Genomic DNA, 246 nt, shown 5'->3' on the forward strand with positions numbered 1-246 from the left:
ATCACAAAGGGAGGGCTGGGGGAGACGGGAGCGCACCGGGGCCAGCACACCGGGGCCAGCACACCGGGGCCAGCACATCAGCCCCTCTTCCTGCTCGGCCGCTGCCCACGGAGGGGAGGAAGAGGTTGAGGAGTTTGAAAACGAGCGGAGATGACAAAAGAAATCGCGCCGGAGTCTTTGAATCAAAGATCCACCTTGTTCGCAGCTGTTCCAAGTATGTGTCAGGGGAATCTGGCAAACTCTCCA

Source organism: Fulmarus glacialis, unplaced genomic scaffold (genome assembly GCF_000690835.1).
Source record: "Fulmarus glacialis isolate BGI_N327 unplaced genomic scaffold, ASM69083v1 scaffold28041, whole genome shotgun sequence".
NCBI lineage: Eukaryota > Metazoa > Chordata > Aves > Procellariiformes > Procellariidae > Fulmarus > Fulmarus glacialis.